The sequence below is a fragment of the Dipodomys merriami genome, unplaced genomic scaffold (assembly GCF_024711535.1).
Source record: "Dipodomys merriami isolate MVZ:Mamm:240054 unplaced genomic scaffold, mDipMer1.0.p SCAF_35, whole genome shotgun sequence".
Classification (NCBI taxonomy): domain Eukaryota; kingdom Metazoa; phylum Chordata; class Mammalia; order Rodentia; family Heteromyidae; genus Dipodomys; species Dipodomys merriami.
In genome coordinates, this window is record NW_027205048.1 from 9,988,480 (window position 1) to 10,005,332 (window position 16,853).

The following is a 16,853-nucleotide window of genomic DNA, read 5'->3' on the forward strand; positions in this document are numbered from 1 at the left end:
TCTTCATAAAGTACTCAGCCTCCGCTAGTTTATTATAGTAACAGAAAATGGGCTGAAACAAGCATGATTATTAAATTTATGGTTCATTTCCAATCTCTGTCTTGCTTTAATAATTTAATTGGCAATTCCAGTCACTCCGATCTCAGCAAAACATAGTTTCTCCATTTTTGAGATTAGTAAAAAACACCCTAAGAACCATGATGTCCTGAGAAAGGTTGTCTAATTTGTCATTACTCTCAATAGAACACAAATTATATGAAAGTCTTGATTATAACAACATAATTAGTAATTTACTTAAGAGAAGGCAAGAAAATTAACTTTCATGAGGTAAATATAATTTATGAATTATGTATGATTTTTTATTACTTATCTAGCCCATCAAAAGAGCACTCAGACATACTCAATAACAGTTAAATCCAGCCATCTTTAGTATTTTACCATAAATACCACGTTTTTATTCTGTCATAATCTACAAGTATATTGATCAAGGAAGGAGAATAGGATGTGTTCAAATGTGTAATATGGAAAACTTTGGACATCCAGATGATCCTCCTCAGGAATTCTTGCTTTCATTGTTAGAATTGGACCTGGTGAGTCAGCCAGGGAAATAAGAGGCCATAGGATCAGAAAGACTGTCTGCATGGGTGTTGTAATTTCCCTCGTGAGAATGGAAGCAAGGGTTGATATAAAGCAAATGGTAACCCATCCACGAAAGAGAGAGGGGTGGCAATGATCAGGAGACCAGGAGACAGTGACTCTGAGGAGGTAGCTTGGAAACCCAGTGGTCTGAGCCTGGGATGGGATGCAATGGAAGGAAGACAGTTACAGAAACAGAGCCACACCATCACCATCTCTCTGTTGGAGAAACACGGGGTATGAAAACTAAGTCTGCCACACAAATAAGTTCAGGTTGAAGCAAGGACCTGGATGGAGTATTGGAGGAAAAAAGAGAGAAAATATGCTGATCATGAATCAAGAGAAGACACAGACTGTGGCAGATAATTACAGAGAAGTTTGGAGATAGGAATTCAGAGATTTAGGGGCTGGGAAGGTGGCTCAGCAGTAGAGCGCTTGCCTTGCATGCATGAGGCCCTGGGTTCGATTCCTCAGCACCACATAAGCAAAAACAAAAAAGCCGGAAGTGGCACTGTGGCTTAAGTGTAGAGCGCTAGCCTTGAGCTGAAGAGCTGAGGGACAGTGCCCAGGCCCAGAGTTCAGGCCCCACGACTGGACCCCCCCCCCAAAAAAAAGTTCAGAGATTTAGTAAAAAGTCATTGCTTGTACTTGGAGTATGGAAACACCGTTGTGGGATCCAGTGCATTCAGTCCCAATGGCGCCTTCCCAAGGAAGAGTATAAATGGGCCTAACACAGTTCAGCTGTAGCCTGCAAGGACATGCTAGAGATGAGACTCAGAACTGGCTTGCCACCATCAGCCAGAGTCAGCAGGTGCCATGGTATCCATGTTGGCATCAGTGAGAGCAAGACACCTGGTTTTTCATGGCCATTCAATCCAAGCAATTCTCACTGGCACACCAGATGATTGGACCAATGCTTCATGAACGTAGGGGCCAACATGCCTTTTATAGCTTTACCAGTTATCAGAAGAGTTGGTTTATATCTGATCATACTTAAGAAGAGGCAGATACAAATGAATATTAAGTCTGTTTCATACACAAATGGTAGTTTATTCGTCATATCTCAAATAGCACCATACATTCTAACCCCCATGTTACAGATTTGGCAATGCTGCTTCCTGCTACCATTGGTCAGCTTGTGCAGCTTCCCTGTTATCTTCTGTTATCTGCATGTTAGTATATGTTCGTAAACATTGCCTATTTTACTTCATTGATTTTGTAAAAATGTACAGAAAATGGAAAATTGGATGAGCTGATGCTAGTGATTAATTTTTAAATCTATATAGATACTCTAGATACAGGGACCACTAGACATGTGGCAAGCAGGGACTTAATCCCTTACTTATTCACTGGAATTTAGCCAGTAGCTTGTGTCTAATTGCAAAGAATAAAAATTAAGTTCAAGTCAGGCAATGGTGGCTCATGCCTGTAACCCCAGCTACTCAGGAAGCTGAGATCTGAGGATTGCAGTTCAAACCCAGCCTGACCAGGAAAGTCCATGAGACTCAACTGCAATTAACCACCCCAGATCCAGAAGTGGAGATGTGGCTCAAGTGGTAGAACACCAGCCTTAAGCAAAAACTCAGGGACAACATCCAAGCCTGAGTTTAAGCCCAAGGACCAGAACAAAGAGAAAGAAAGGGAGAGGGAAGGGAGGAGGAAGGGGAAACCTTGGGGTTATGATAGTGGGAACATTAGCCAGCATCTCCAGAATACCAAAGATAACACATTAACAATGTCAAGGCTATTAAAGGTAATAAATAATAACAATAATAATAGCAAGCATCCATTGTGTGCTAATGCCATGCCTCACTGTGCTAAGTAAGTACTTATTTAATCCTCACAAAAACGATCAGAGGTAGCCAGGTACCAATGGCTCAAGCCTGTAATCCTAGCTACTTAAGAGGCTGAGATCTGAGGATTGCAGCAGTTCAAAGACACTCTGGGCAGGAAAGTCCATGAGATGCTTATCTCCAAGTAAGCACTAGGAAAAAAAATCCAGAAGAGGAGCTGTGGTTCAAGTGGTAGAGGACTAACCTTGAGCAACAAAGCCCAGGACAGCATCCACACCCCAAGACTAGCACACAAATAAAGCACCCCAAGGACAGGTATAGTGCACATGGCTGGTGACACTGAGGCTGAGAGAGTATGATGAAATCTCCAAGGTCCGAAGAGGAGCTGGCGTATAAGGACAGGAAGCCTGACCCCATGCACTTGTTCACCATGCTCCATTCCAGAAGTGGGGCCACCCTGGCAGCAGAGGGAAGCTGGGCTGGCCAAGGCTCTGGGGAAGTCTTGAGTAGCTGGCCAGCAGAAGACAGTCACTGTAGAAGGCAGCCGTATGCAACGGAATAACACTTCAAGTCAGATAGAAGCTTCTGACCTCAGAGACATCTGAGTTACTTAAGGTACTTAGAGCCAGTCCCTTCTTTTCCAACACCTTCATTCCAAGAAGCAGTCTTCCCATTCTCCCCAGGGATAACAAGATGACCTGGCCACTCCCACATCATCTATACTTTCCTTCTAGTCAGCTCTCCTCCATCATCATCTAGAAGGTTCTCTCCCCCCCCCCTTTTTCATCCTTCTTTCCCTACCTAACTGTGCTTCATTTAAAAAAAAAAAAAAAGGCACAAAAGCTGTTTATGGTGACGTATGTCTGTTACTGTATCTATGCAAGAATTACAAGTATGGAGATTGAGATCTAAGTGAGACCCTGTCCTAAAAATAACTAAAGCATAAAGGGTTAGAGGGTGTGGCCCAAGGGATAGAGCAGCTACCTAGAAAGTACAAAGCCCTGAGTTCAAGCCCCAGTGCTGCCAAAGGGGAGAGGGGACAAATATAGAGATGGCACATATTCAGTAGAGAGTGAGGGAGCAACTGGATCTCTTTGGTGCATATTTCAGCTTAGGGCCAGCTAGATGTGACCACACTGAGGCCAAGAGGGGACTATTGATAGCTGAGTCAGCACCACACTGTTTCTATGGCCTGTACACATTTGCTGGCAGGTAACCGTGGTCTCTAAGGAGAGCCCTGTAGGATGAATGTTGGCTTGCCCAAAGCCAATGGGTGCTTCCTTAGGAACATTGACTTATAGTCTGGTATGTGATCCTGGCCAAACAGTCATGAGAAGTCTACTGGTGGCCAAAGGATTTGAGGAAGAAATGTTCTCTTCTGGAGGAATAGGAAAGCTTGGGCCCCCCAGCAACCATTATACAACCAGTTAGGGACAGGCCTGAGGTCCAAAGTCAGTAATCTAAGTTGGCAGAGCAGGGAGACAGAATGAGTGTGAATACCTATGGATGTGCTGATACCAAGTGAACTCACAGTGGGACTGCCTGACCTCTTGAGCTTCCTATTGTGTGAGAGTTCAATCCCTCTTAGGGTCTGAGTCATTTTCATTTGGACCCTCTAGTAGACAGCTGAAAACCCCAGCAGCCTTTGCTAACAAAGGGATCCCTACCAAGTTCAACTCGGCACCAGACAGAGGTGAGTCCAGTAACTGCCATCCCAGGGCTATGAGCAAAATGAAAGTAAGAAAGCAGGAAGTTACACATATAAGGAACTTTCCTGGAGGCTGGGAGAAGTGTCAAAGCACTTTACAATCAAGACTAATTGAAAACAACAGCTCTTTAATCTAAATTTACAACATAATCAGCCTTCTGGTTACCTAATTATAATTAAATTAGATTGGCAGTGTATTTCATATATGCTAATTGAAAGCATAGAAAGGAAAAGCTATGCTGGTAACTGCTGGATCTGTTGCTTCCCTCTTGGAGCTGGTATGAGTGCTCCTGGGACTATAAAGTTGGAGATCTAAGTTCTAGTCCTGCCTCTGCTCACACTGGCTGTGCGAGTCACTTTAAGCCAATCATTTAGTCCTTTGGAGTGTCTTCTTATCTGTCAGATTCCAAACCAGAAGGATTTGGGGAGAAAAGTACTTGACATTATACAAAGTAGAATCATGGATCATTTTGCCTGTTGCTGGTCATATAACTAAATAATGCAGTACCTGTGTTTTGGTGTCGAGTAAGTAGCTCACTACATTTCTGAGGGAATTTCATAGCCAGAGAATTAAGGAGCCTAAACCGGGGAAGATATCAACTACTCATGCATTAAACAACCCTGGGCCCCAAGATTGTGCAAGGGGGAAGTTGGCTTGCGCAAGTCTGCTCACACAGCCTCTAAGTAAGGCCAGCTCCTCAGTGCTTGCTTTAAAGATGGAGATGCTGAGCACGATGGGAGCCACTCAACCAGTGGAGTCGGGGCCTTAAAGAGGAATGAATCCTGTGAACTCCTCCCAGAAGTCAGAGGAGGCATCTCCTGGAGGGCTGGAGGGTGTGTCCACGCCTTGTCCACACCTTTTGTGCTTCTGCCCAGCAGGATCTTAGACTGCTGACCTTCGTGGCTTCTGTTGGCTCTTCTTCCCCTTTCTCAGTAGTTTCTGTTGTTGTTCTACAGTTTCTGCTCCTCTTCTGGGTACTGGGATGTGTGAGACAGATGTAGTTTATGTCATCAAAGCAAGAGAAGCCACATCCAAACTCTAGAGTGGACTGCATATCCGCTGATAGGGAGGTGGATGGGGGAGGGGTGTGTATACCGGGGGAGTGGAGGGAGAGGTAGCAAAAGTGTGCACCTGTCCTAAGCGCTGGTGGCTTATTCCTGTAATCCTAGCTCCTAGCTACTCTAATTAACCAAAACGCTGGAAGTGGAGCTGGGGCCCAAGTGGTGAAGTGCTAGTCTTGAGTTCAAGCCCCAGGGCCCACACACAATCTCTCTCTCTCCCTCCCCCCCCTCACACACACACACACACACACACACACACACACACACACACACACACGTGTGCGTGCACATGTCCCAGTTCCATAGTATATGGTTGTATCTAGTAATCAAGTACCAGCTCCTTTGCATTTTTTCCTACCAGTAATTCACACCACATAGAAGTACCATTTTAAAGTGTATCTAAGGAATATGTCTTACATTCACAACATCAGGTAGCCAGATTTTCCCTACATCAAGTTCTAAAACACAACACACCAGGAGAAAGACCCTCTATCTATTACAATTACTCCCCTTTCCTCCCTCCAACCAGCTCCTGCTTTCCATCTCTATGAATTTATCTTTTCTGTATGTTTCTCATTCCTCATGTGGCTTCTGTCCTGCAGAGTCTGGATTTTTTCACTAACCATGTCTTCTGTGTTTGCCCACATTGTAGCTTGAATCCGCATTTCATTCCTTTTGATGGCTGAATAACACTGTATTGAATGGATATACTACAACTGGTTTATTCACTTATCCATAGCAGTACATTTGGACTATTGCTGCTTGTGGGCGGGGAGCTATTGGTAGATGATGCCATTACAAAATCTATGTCCAAAGATTTGTTTGAATAGCTGTCTTTACACTTGGGGATACATGTCTAGAAGTAGGATTGCTGGGTCAGATAGTAACTGACTTTCTGAGATAAGGACTAGCTCATACTGGATTCATACTTGAGATCCTCCTACCTCAACCTCTGAAACTGCTCAAGTTTTAGGCATGTACCCCTGTACCCTGCTGGTTCAAAACTGCCAAGAATAACTATACTGTTTTCCCCAATGTCCTTTGGCATAACTAGCTCTCCCAAGTGGCAGGTAAGTGGCATTCACAGACTACTCATATTAGACTGCTGAGCACCCCAAGGATGCACAGGAGGGAGGAGCCATGCAGTGGGGGATTGGTGTCCACTTAGATGAGGACTGTCCAACCAAGAGCTGCCAGGCACCATGGTGTAAACAAGACACAAGCCTGTGCATACTGTGGTAAGCCACTGAGGTCCCAACCACAGGTATTAACTACTACAACCCTTACCTTCCTCTGAATTCCCAGCTTCTTCGTATTGGTTTATGTGTGCGGTCCACCCACACATAACCAGTTGCTTACAACCAAAAGCAGGCTCATCATTTCCACTTTAGACAGGATCTGTGGGTTACCAGAAGCAGAAACAAACTAGCCAAAGCCAAAAAGGTGTTTAAGGCTTCCAAGATCTCAATAACCTTTGTGACAGCAAAGGAAGTCCTTCTGAGACTCCTGCAAGCTACCAGGCAGAGCAAAGAGGGAAGGTGGAGGAGACACAAGTGCCAGTCAATGGGGTGCCACAAAGACAGAAGGAGAGAACCTTTACTATTTTAGTTTTGCTTAAGCTGCTATCTTTAGTTATGCTAAACTTGAAACCTCTGGTCTGCTATGTCCATACAAACTCTGGTCCTCAGGTTCCATGTCCTTTTCTCTGCCATGGAATAAGTCTCCTGTCCTGCCACAGAGAGCCAGAGAGCTCCACTTCCTGATTCAGGGCCATGCCATCTCTCATGTCTGCTTCTGTCTGGACAATGGATTCATGTTCTGCATGAAGTCATCATCTTCTCTGAGCCTCTCCCTGCTGGGCCTGTTTCTCCACTACACACAGCCCAGCTCTCGCACCCCATCTCCAGACTCAGTCACCTTTCTCTGAAAGCCTAACTTGGGCACAGCCCTTCTCCATTTGACTCCTATACCCCATTGTCCCATGTGGCTTGTCTCAGTGCAGAGAGGTTCCCCACGTGGCACCTTGTCATCGTAAGCAAGTTAATGTCACTGAGCCTCTATTTCCTCCTCTATAACATGGGTGGAATAACACTATCCCACCTCAGCAACTCTATTCTTTTTTTGTTGTTGTTGTTCCAGTCATGGGGCCTGAACTCTGGGCCTGGGCGCTGTCCCTCAGCTCTTCAGCTCAAGGCTAGCGCTCTACCACTTGAGCCACAGCGCCACTTCCGGCTTTTTTCTTTTTGCTTATGTGGTGCTGAGGAATCGAACCCAGGGCCTCATGCATGCAAGGCAAGCGCTCTACCACTGAGCCACCTTCCCAGACCAGCAACTCTATATTATATATTTTTTGAAAAGATAGCACAGGCTTGCTGGGCACTAGTGACTCACACCTATAATCCATAATCCTAGCCACTCAGGAGGTGGAGCTCTGAGGATTGCAGTTTGAAGCCCGCCCAGGCAGGAATGTCTGTGAGACACTTTATCTCCAATAAACTACCAAGAATCTGAAAGTGGAGGTGTAGCTCAAGAGATAGAGCATTAGCATTGAGGGGGGCAGGGGAAGCCCAGGAGCAGTGCTCAGGCCCTGAGTTCAAGCCCCAGGACCTAGATAAATTTAATTAAATTTTTAAAAACACAGGCAAAGTGGGCCCCTGAGACACTGCGTGAGCTCTCAATCCCTGTGCTCTGACCCCCTCTCGGTCTAGCAGGTGCTTGGTGAGTAGTAGTAGATATGATTGGTGGGTCAGTCTGCAGATCTCAGACATTGACGTGGCCAGGCCCAGATAACTTGTTTTAGGGAAGGTTCCTGGCCCCTCTGCCAGGCCACAGGACCAGAATCTCAGGTGTCTGAGCTTAGAATCTGAGATTCTCATGATTACTGGGTTTTGGCATCCTCAGGGAGACCTCTAGAGCCACCTCAGGAGGAGAGAAGGGGGAGAGAAACTACCAATCCTCTCCTAAAATAGTCTTCCCCAAGTGGTCCTCGGAATCACACACACACACACACACACATACCCCTTGCTCAATGATCCCTCCCCAGGGAGGAGGCAATCTCCTCCCCCACCCCTCCCCCACCAGTCCTCCACAGCTCTTTTACTATACCGTGAGTTGTCTGCTTTGCATTTTTGGTCTTTCTCACTACAGTGCACTACTGTGCACCTGCTGGTGCCTGACACACAGGGGTGGAGAGCACACGGAGTGAACAGCAGAGGACCCTGCCTCAGCTCTCCCCTTCCAGCCATCTCAGCAGAGCCTGGGCAGAGCTACTGGCTTCTTTCCTCTCAGAAACAGCCCACCTGGGCTAGAATCCATCTCTACCTGGGGCCAAGGGGACCGTAATCACCCACAGTTGGCTTGGGGCTCCAAGGACTTACATGGAGTCAGGTGGTCCACTTTGCTCCTTTCTGACCTGGGAATACAGGGGTCTTTGCCTCTGTGGCTATCCTCTCTTTTCCAGCTTCTTGGCCATGGGGGCTGGGAAAAACAGGGGGTCTCCTGGGATGGGCTTGCCTGCTAACCCTTCCAGATGCTGGCATCCTGTGGGCAGAAGACATAAATTCACCTGGATCGAAGGGGTCTCCCTCACCTCCTCCCCTGATGTGAATGGTCTCACCCCCCTGAGCTAGCTTTCATTCCCTCCACCCCCAGCCCCCACCCAGCTGCTCCATCTACTGTGACTCTTGGTCCTAGGAGTTCTTTCACCTGGAGTCAACAGCCTCCCACCATGGAGCCTGGAGACCTGGGGCAGTGGCCTACCCCCACATCCACCTTGCCTTTTCTTCTTTTTGCCCCATCCCTCTCACCCCCAGCTCTGTGATGATCATCATGGAGTGTACCCAGGGCCTAAGACCTAGCTGATCAAAGTAGAGTGCCAGCTCTTCCTGTAGGTACCTCAAGCCCTCCAGGGAAGGAAGGAAGGAAGGAAGGAAGGAAGGAAGGAAAGGAGGGAGGGAGGAAGAGAGGAAAGGAGGGAGGGAGGGAGAGAAAGGGAGAGAGAAAAAGGAGGGAGAGGGAGAAAGAAAGAGAAGGAAGGAAGAAAGAAAGAAAGAAAGAAAGAAAGAAAGAAAGAAAGAAAGAAAGAAAGAAAGAAAGAAAGAAAAGAAAGAAAGAAAGAAATGAGGGAGGGAGGGAGGGAGGGAGAAAGAGAAGGAAAGAAATAAAGAAAGGAAGGAAGGAGAGAGAGGGAGAAAGAAAGAGAAGGAAAGAAAGAAAGAGAAAGAAGGAAAGAATGAAAGGAAGGGAGGGAGGAAGGAAGGAGAGAGAGGGAGAAAGAAAGAGAAGGAAAGAAAAGAGAAGGAAGGAAAGAAAAAGAAAGGAAGGAAGGAAGTAGGGAGGGATAGAGAGGGAGAAAGAGGAGAGAAAGAAAGGAAGGAAGGAAGGTAGGAAGAAAAGAAATAGAAAGACAGGAAGAAAGAAAGAAAGACAGGAAGAAAGAAAGAAAGAAAAAGAAAAGGAAAAGAAAAGAAGAAAGAAAAAGAAAGGAAGAAGGAAGGAGAGAAAGAGAAAGGAAAGAAGGGAGGGAGGGAGGGGGATGGAAGGAGGGAGACAACACAAAGCACAATGGAATGGCGAACAGTGAGAGGGTACTGGGAGCGAGGAGGACTGAGAGGATAACCTCACGTAAAGCTCCAGGCACAGCCCTCATTGCCAGGAGCCTCAGTCCTCCTCTCTAAGCAGCCAGCTCTGACAGGGGCTCAGCATTCCCAACACCCAGTGGCCCAACATGCAGCTTGTATATAGATTCATTCTGTCCAGCTGCCTCTGTCCACCTGAGCATGAACAGACGGCAGGATCTCTCTCTCTCTCTCTCTCTCTCTCTCTCTCTCTCTCTCTCTCTCATACACACACACACACACACACACACACACACACACTCACACTCACACTAGTACCAACAAAGCAATTGGCCACAGAGGTCCTGCCTGGCACAAGCCCTCCACTGTGCTGGCTTTGCTCCTTTGCGTAATGGGCACCACCTGGGTCCCAGGGACTACAACTGGCATCAATTAGTTCTCACTGAGCCCAAACTGGAGCAGCACCCTGGCTCTCCTCCCAGGTACTGGCATCTGAAGCAATCAGCTTCTGGCTGGGCATTTTCATCCTGACGACCTCCATTGGTGACCTCTTCCCGATCAAGCTGGGTCCACAGCTGCTACCACCATGAGAACCCCAGATCCAGGAATGAAGAGCGCAAACCCCAACCACCACTCTGACCACGGAGGGACTGGTGGCCAAGGACAACGGGAGCAACATTCTGTGTGTAGAATTTGATCTCATATGGAATGACAGCCGGGCTAGAATCGGTGTGGCGGTGTTCCCAAGCGACTTCAAGGAAGTATGGGTAGGATCAAATCCCCACTCGGCAGTTTCCAGTGGTTATGTTTGGCAAATAATTTCCCTAAGCCACAGTTGCCCTCTGATAATCATAGTACTTACCTCAAAGGTCAGCTAAAATAATTCCTGTAAAAGCACTTGTTCAATGTATGTTTTGCTATGATTTATCTTTTTTGTTCAAATGCCTTTTTCTTTTTCTTTTTGCTAGTCCTGGGGCTTGAACTCAGGGCCTGAGCACTGTCCCTAAGCTTCTTTTGCTCAAGGCTAGCACTCTACCACTTGAACCACAGTGCCACTTCCGCCTTTTTCTGTTTAAGGTGGCACTAAGGAATCAAACCCAGGGCTTCGTGCATGGTAGGCAAGCACTCTACCACTGAGCCACATTCCCAGCCCTCATTAAAATGTCTTTAAACATCTATCACATGCTAGATGCCTTTCTAAGCTCAGCAAGGACAAGTAACAAAGCTGGGCTCACTAAAAGTTCTCCCACCTGACCACTGTCCATTGTATAGGCTCCAGCACATTTAAACGTGGCCTTAGATCTTAGACTGTCTAATCTTAGACAGAGTTATTGGCTTCAAGCAATATATGTTCCTACTTTCCTTACAACTCTGTGGACAGTCTGGATCATTCTTACAGCCTTCTTCAGGCTGGCCAGAACTGGGTGGTACCTCAACACACAGCTCCTATCGAACACCTCATTTCTTGTTGTTTTCTGAGACTCATCCTACTGTATTTAATCTTCAGTTCTTTGTGAAGACCTGTTTTTTTGTGTTTTTTTTAAAATTTTGTTTCTTTGTCGGTTGTGGGGCTTGAACTCTGGGCCTGAGCACTTCCCCTGCACTCTTCAGCTCAAAGCAAGTGCTCTACCACTTGAGCTACAGTGCCACTTCCGGTTTTCTGGTAGTTTATTGGAGATAAGAGTTTCATGGACTTTCCTGCCTGGGCTGGCTTTGAACCGCAATCCTCAGATCTCAGCCTCCTGAGTAGCTAGGATTACAGGCGTGAGCCACCAGCGCCCGGCTTATGAAGACCTGTTTTTATAAAACTTTTTTTTTTGTTTTTTCCAATGCATAATGATCAGCTTAGTTAAACCTAGATTGTGTGTTTGTAAATCCGCTTTCTGGAGAGCAGCGCATTTGGAAAACAGTATTCAAATTCTCCTGGGCATTGAGGCAAGGGCTGATGAGAAAGTTTGTTGCCCTTATCCAACACCACAGAGCAGTCCATGGCACGCGAGTACCACAGGTACTGAGAGCCTGCTCCCAGGTGCACTGAAGGAAGTTGCTAGTACCAATCAGAATCTTAAAGGATTAGGAAAGCATAATTGCTTCCTTATTGTTTAGCCCCAAAGGTTCAATACTTTTCTCACAGCCCTATGGATTGTGTTTAACAAGACTCCATCTCAAAGGAAGAAGCAAGATGAGGTGGAGCACACCTGTCATCCTAGCAATGGAGGGAAGAAGTGAGACCCTATCACAAAATAACAAGTGCAGGTGACCACAGACTGTCTTTGTCAAAAAGTATGCCGTTTATGGAAGTGGCACTGTGGTTCAAAGTGGTAGAGTGCTAGCCTTGAGCAAAAATGCTCAGGGATGGCTCCCTAAGTTCAAGCCCCACAACTGATTTTTAAAAAATTATGCAGTTTGGGGCTGGGAAGGTAGCTCAATGGTAGAGTGCTTGCCTAGCATGCATGAAGCCCTGGGTTAGATTCCCCAGCACCACATACACAGAAAACGCTGGAAGTGGCACCGTGGCTGAAGTGGTAGAATGCCTAGCCTTGTGCAAAAAGAAGCTCAGGGACAGCACCCAGGCCCTGAGTTCAAGCCCCAGGACTGGCAAATAAATTATGCACATATTAAAATGTAAAGCAAAACTGGTGGCTCACGCCTGTAATCCTGGCTACTCAGGAAGCTAAGATCTGAGGATCACGGTTCAAAGCCAGCCCAGGCAGGAAAGTCCGTGAGACTCTTATCTCCAATAAACCACTAGAAAACCGGAAGTGGCGCTGTGGCTCAAGCGGTAGAGTGCTCACCTTGCACTGAAGAGCGCAGGGACAGCGCCCAAGCCCAGAGTTCAAGCCCCACGACCGACCCCTGCCCCCCAAAATGTAAAGCAATTCCTTCTGTCCTGTGTTATTTATAATTGTCTGCTCCGCAGGATTTGGTCTTATGTAAAAGTGGAAGTTTATGATACAGTGGCTGTTTGCTGGTGGCCCTTGAGGAGAACTTTCTCGGTTCTCTCTCCCTCCTTCACCCCCAACCATGGAATGGCTTTTAGTATTTTGGTCTTATATCCTGTTAGCTTCCTATAGCTGCCCTAGCAAATTACCATAAATTGGGCAGTATAAGACTATCAAAATGGTATTGTCACAGAATAAAACTTCAAACCAGAAGTCTGAGGTTAAAACATGGCAGGGCAGGGCAAGGCCGTGCTCTGCTCCCCCCTCAGGCTCCAAAGAAGGAAGTTCCTGGCCTCTCTACCTCCACTGCTGTCAGCGTCCCTTGGTTTAGGATGCTCCGCCTGCCCTCATGTTGCCTGTCCCTCCATTTGCCTGTGGTCTTCCTGTGTGCCCTTTACTGTGACACCTGTCATTGGACTTCAGTCCCACCTGGGTGACCAGGATGATCACTTCATATCATAATCTTCAATTGCATCTACCAAAACAGTATTTCTACCTAAGGTCACCTTCAAAGGTTTGGAAGGTCACCTTTCCATCCACTGCACATGTAGTTCCTGCAGTTTTCACGTGTGAGGTGGGGCCAGCCTGGACTCCTCTCCCCAGACCACGTGAGCTTCTCTGCACATCATGCTTCCTCTCAAAAGGCTTGCTGAGGCAGGGTATTTGCCGTACACCTGTTCTAGGGGAGAAGGGAATGCTTGGGGCTTTGAAGGGGCCTTCTAAAGGCCATTGAAGGGGCTTCTTCCTGCCTTCCACCCTAGATGGTGGTGAGAGGAGACGGGTCAGGAACACTGCTACTCCAGGGACCAGGGCTTTCTCTGGTATTTCTTGAAAGGCAAACAGACCCTTGCCAGACCTGAGCGGACAGAGATCTCTTATCCATAGCAGCCTGCCAGGAAGGCCACAGTCTGTGGCTAGTGACTTTTTTTACCCCTCCTTCCAACTTGAGACCCAGCACAGGACCTGACCTGCTTCTGGTTTTCTCACATGCAGCTTTCCTGGGCCCCGCCCCACCTCCACTGGAGCTCCCCCAAGGAAGTCCTCTTCCCACACAAGCTTCCCCACCCCACGCCTTTGAGTCCTGCTCTAAAGGAACAGTGTGTCTGCTCTCATTTGAGAGATTTTCTTTCATTTCCTCAATACAGACCATACACATTGATTTGCAAGAAGGGGAGAAGGGAAACGGGAGTAATTAGCTCTGCAGAAACTGCCACCCCTATATGATGTTAACACAACAGCAGATGTGGGGGCACAGACAGCCAGAAAGTCTGCTTCTAAGACCCTCTACAATCTATACACACGTGTGTGTGTGTGTGTGTGTGTGTGTGTGTGTATACTCAGATTCTTTTATATTCTAAAGAAGGGCTTTGAATAGTTAAAGTGCAGTTTGGTGGGTTTGGGGTTTTCGTTTGTTTGTTTGTTGTCGATCTTGGGGCCTGGGCACTGTCCCTGAGCTTTTGGGCTCAGGACACTCTACCACTTTGAGCCACAGAGCCACATCTGGTTTTCGGGTGATAAGAATCTCTCAGACTTTCCTGCTCAGGCTGGCTTAGAACTGCGATCCTCAGATCTCAGCTTCCTGAGTAGCTAAGACTATAGGCATGAGCCACCAGTGCCCATTAAAGTATAGTTTTTAAAAAGCAACAAAAGAAGTTGGGCATAGGAGCTGGGGGTTTAGCCCAGCGGAAGGGCGCCCGCCTGGCACGCCCAAGGCCCTGGGTTTGGTTCTCAGCCCTGGTTAAAAAAAAAAAAAAAAGAAGTTGGGCATAGTGGCACACATCTGTCGTCCCAGTTATAGTGAAAACCATAAAATAGGAGGATTTTGGTCTATGCACAGGCATGGTCAAGAAGCAAATCCTCAGCCAGGAGCCAGTGGCTCACACCTGTAGTAATCCTAACTACTCAGAAAGCTGAGACCAGAGGATTGCGGTTCAAAGCCAGCCTGGGCAGGAAAGTCCCCATGAGACTCTTATCTCCAATTAACTACCAGAAAACTAAAAGTGATGCTATGACTCAAGTGGTAGAGTACTCACCTTGAGATGAAGAGCTGAAGGACAGTGCCCAGGCCCAGAGTTCAAGCCTCACCACCGACAAAAAGAAAAAAAGAAAAACTATCTCAAAAGTAACCAGTGCAAAAAAAGGACTAGTGGCATGGCCCAGCAGCAGATCACCTGCCTAGCAAACAGAAGGCCCAGGGTCTAAAGCTTAGTACTACCCAATAAAAAAGCAAATTCAGTCTTCAATAAGACTATTTCTTCAGCACAATGAACATCTTTTCCTGGTGTTCTACATCTCACTTCAGTAACCAGCACCTCTAGAAAACACATTAAAATACCATTAGATTTCACTAACCTTACTGATCATTTACTAACTTGATTAACCCCCTACCCTGTGCTCAGCAGAAACAAGCTCATGCCAAGCTAGTTACATTTTGCTAGAGTGCATCTTCAATAGAACAAAGAAATGAAACCTAAGGGGTGTGTGTATGTGTATGTGTGTGTTGTGTTATTGTAGTACTGGGGATTACACTCGAGACTTTGTCCTGCCAGGCAGGTATTTACCAACTGAATCATGCTCCCAGCCCTTTTTGGCTTTCATTGTTTTTAGGATAGTGTTTCATGTTCAGGTTGGCCTGGATCGTGGTTCTCCTATTTACACCTCCTGTGTAGCTGAAAGGACAGACATGTGCTACCATATTGAGCTTTTGGTTAAGAGACGGTCTTGTTGACTTTGGGCCTGGATTGACCTCAAACTATTATCTTCCCCATCTCCACCTCCTAGGTAGCTAGGATGAGAAGACTTGAGCCAATAGTTCCTAGCAAGATGTTTAAAGACAACTAAATCTCAGGCCACGCTTCAGACTTGCCCAACTTTCTCCCACGTTGGGGCCACCTCCAGGACTCCTTTATCTCCTGAAACATCTCTCTCTGGCTAACAGCCTGGAAACATTCTCACCCAGCAGTGCCTAGTTCAAAAGTCCATTCCTCTCCAATTCTGCCTTGTACTCCCTGAGGCACTGCTGCAGGAGAGGGGCTGACGTCAGGCCAACCTGATGAGCCATCAAGTTCTGTCCCCAGGGAGCTGGGAGCCCTCAGCCATGGAGCTCTGCTTGTTAAGCAAATGCTCAGCTCACCTATAACATGTGAATCTAGAAATAGGGGTCATGATTGCCCTGCCTCAGGCTTGCACTGAGGCAGGTATGAGCTCATGTAAGAGATCCTGGCATAGAGCAGAGGCCTCAGGCCTGTGCTGGCTGGGACACTTTGCCACAGGTCCAGAACACTTGTAGCCAGAGGGACTGCATTCATGGCTCTGCTTTCCCTTCCATGTACAAAGGGACCACTGGAGTTCAGTGTGTTCAATATACAGGCTGTGACTTAGACATTCAGAGGCACCTGAGAGGTTTCTGTTTCGTTTTTGTTTTGCTTTTCTTACTAGTTCCAGAGTGTGTGGAGACCACTGGTCCTAGGTCCACATCTAAAATAGCCAGACTTGAAATGACACTGTCTCCTTGTGAATATCTAACACCAAGAAGCATGAAGCCTGATAGGAGCTTTTCTGTACCCAAGGAGACCCAGAAATTTGCTGAGAAAAGCAACCCAGAAGAGTCTGCTTAGTGGAGTTGAATAAGAATCACTGTTCAAAGCAATGGCTGATTGGAAATAACCCTGTGAGTTTTATCCTTCAATTATGAATTTCTTTTCTTCACCCCAAGATCCAATGCTGGTCAAGCTGCTGGCCACAGGAAGATGAACTCCTGACTGAGATGAAGGCAGAGCAGGTGCAGGACAACTGTAAGAACACAGGAAATGCAGATTTAGGGATAGCAGCGAGGACGTATCCAATGCTTGCAACCAAACATTAGGGGTTAATATATTTGGATAAGTGTCCCCCAAAGGTCTACATGTGAAAGACTTAGTCCCAGCCCATGGAGCAACTGGGAAGTGATAGAAATTTTTTTCCAAGTGATGTTTTTTTTTAAAAAAACTTTGGAAGTGATGGAAATTTTAAGAAGAAGGAGCTTGTGAGAGGTCTTTGGGTCACTGGGAGTGAGTCCTTGAAGGGGATCATAGAACCCTTTTCACTTTTTCTTTTTTGCTTCCTGGCTACAAAGTGAGTGACTTTTTTCATCACA

At 46.7% G+C, this 16,853-nt stretch overlaps 2 long non-coding RNA genes across 2 annotated transcripts in view; both read right to left on the bottom strand.

Annotated features, from left to right (window-relative positions):
- Positions 1–1,704: 1,704 nt before the first annotated feature.
- LOC138803923 (uncharacterized) lies at positions 1,705–14,819 on the bottom strand. The gene is made up of 4 exons (XR_011365097.1): positions 14,752–14,819; positions 8,577–8,739; positions 6,487–6,597; positions 1,705–5,115 (listed from the first exon to the last, which is right to left on the bottom strand). It is a non-coding gene; the product is annotated as an uncharacterized lncRNA (long non-coding RNA).
- Positions 14,820–16,297: 1,478 nt separating this feature from the next.
- Positions 16,298–16,853, bottom strand: part of LOC138803921 (uncharacterized) — a 56,612-nt gene continuing 56,056 nt past the window's right edge. The window contains exon 4 of the long non-coding RNA XR_011365095.1: positions 16,298–16,510. This is a non-coding gene — a long non-coding RNA (uncharacterized lncRNA). The remainder of the gene's footprint in view (positions 16,511–16,853) is intronic.